Below are 2169 nucleotides of genomic sequence, written 5' to 3'. Positions count from 1 at the left end.
TCGATACTTCTTTATTATTTTTGATTCGTTACGATATAGTATAAGAGCGATTTAAACAATATCTCTTTAAAATTGTTGATGCATTTTGTAACAAAAAATAATAAAGATACATTGATTTGTATATTATTTGGATGTTTCCTCACAGTATACTATGTTTCCAACACTTATTTCTCATGCAATGGTGGTCAGTGTAATGAAAGTAGTATAAAAATTAGGGGAGGTTTATGTAGGTGTAAAAAAGTGAGAGGTGATTTATGTAATTTCACTAAAACTCAAGGGGTGTCAGTATAATTAACTCTACATTTTACTTATGAAAAATATACTTCAGTTGATAAAAAAAGTTTAAATTAGTGTGAGGAACTTTCTTATATCTAATATTTCTTATTTAGTTTTCTTATAATTTTTTATTGGAAATATAATTTTAAAATATTTTGAAATTCAAATCACCTTATCAACATTCCTTTATGTGAAAATTGGAAATATCTTCATTTTTCTTTCTTAAGTTTTGGTATGCTTTGTTATATTTAATTTTGAAATTTTTATTGGAAATAAGTTTGCTTAATTAATTTTGGAAAATTCTTTGGTCTGTGACATACATATTTCATGTTTTATTTCTTTTAATCATAAAACCATCTTACTCTTTTTTTTCCGTAGTTTTCTGTACATATTGTTTTTGAAAAAATATTATCTTATATCTTCTTAATGTAAATTGGTATAAGAAAGAGAGATAGAATGAGAAGTGGGCATCACCCACTTCCCTCAGCTCAATGAATTTTGCTCATTTTGAAGATTCGATCATTCACATTGAAGTCTTATCAGTTAAGAATAATATATCAAAATTTTAGTTCGATCCAAAGGTGAACGAATGAGACTTGATCATTTAACCAAGTTTTAATAATGTATTGTTAGAGAATTGTATGCTAAAACAGAATAAGAGAGAAGAGTATTCAATTCACCAAAGATTCATTCATCATTGCAGAGTTTTACAAAGCCTTCCTCTTATAGCAAGAGTCATAATAGTTTTAACAGAATTTTAAACTATCTAACCAGAAATAGAAAGTATTGTTAACAACTAAACTAAAAGGCTTGGGTTATTGGGCTTTCCTCAACACTCCCCCTTAAGCCAAGCTACTAAGGTTTTTTCATGCCTATCCTCTTCCTTAGATCTTCAAATCTGTTGGCTTTTAGAGCTTTGGTGAAGCCATCTGCAAGCTGTGATTCAGTGTTGTAATACACAACTTTTAACTTCTCTTTGTTCACTAGATCTCTAAGGTAGTGAAACATTATTTCTATGTGTTTGCTTCTTCTATAACTTACTGGATTTTTTGCTAAACTGATTGCTGAGATGTTATCTATGTTAAGCTGTAGTGGAGTCCTCACTCTGATTTCCATCTCCTTTAATAGTTCTTCAAGCCAGACAGCTTGACATGCTGCATAGCTTCCAGAAATATACTCTGCTTCACAACTTGACAATGCAATTACAGGTTGTTTCTTGGAGCACCAAGAGATAGGTGCATTGTTCAACATTAATATGTACCCGGATGTGCTTTTCCTCTCCACTAAATCTCCACCATAGTCAGCATCAACAAACCCAATCACCTCTAATTCAGTTTTCTTTCTTCCAATTGGGAACAAGATTCCATAATCAGATGTACCTTGTACATATCTTAACACCTTTTTGACTGCTTGCATATGTGACTCTTTAGGACCACACATGAATCTACTTACAAGTCCAACACTATAGGATAAATCAGGTCTGCTATTGCACAGGAACCTTAATGACCCTATAATCTGTTTGTACAGAGTTTCATCAATTGCCTTACCACCTTCGTCTGTTGTTAGTTTTGCATTAGCTTATACTAGAGTGGTTACTGAGTTGCAAGAGGTCATGTTGAATCTCTGTAGCAATTCCCTAGCATACTTCTTTTGGTGCATTAATAAGCCATTAGTGGTTTGAGTGAATTCCATGCCAAGAAAGTAGCTGAGTTTATCCAAATCTATCATCTCAAATTCTGCCTCCATCATTTTCTTGAATTCATCAATTTCTTTGGAGTTTGATCCAATGATGAGTAGATCATCCACATAGAGGCAAATTATCATTAGATCTCCATTTCTCCCCTTCTTTACATACACTCCATGTTCTGCTGCACATTTTGTAAAGTTGAGTTT

Source organism: Lupinus angustifolius, chromosome LG05 (assembly GCF_001865875.1).
Source record: "Lupinus angustifolius cultivar Tanjil chromosome LG05, LupAngTanjil_v1.0, whole genome shotgun sequence".
NCBI classification, from domain to species: domain Eukaryota; kingdom Viridiplantae; phylum Streptophyta; class Magnoliopsida; order Fabales; family Fabaceae; genus Lupinus; species Lupinus angustifolius.
This window is presented reverse-complemented; position numbering follows the sequence as displayed.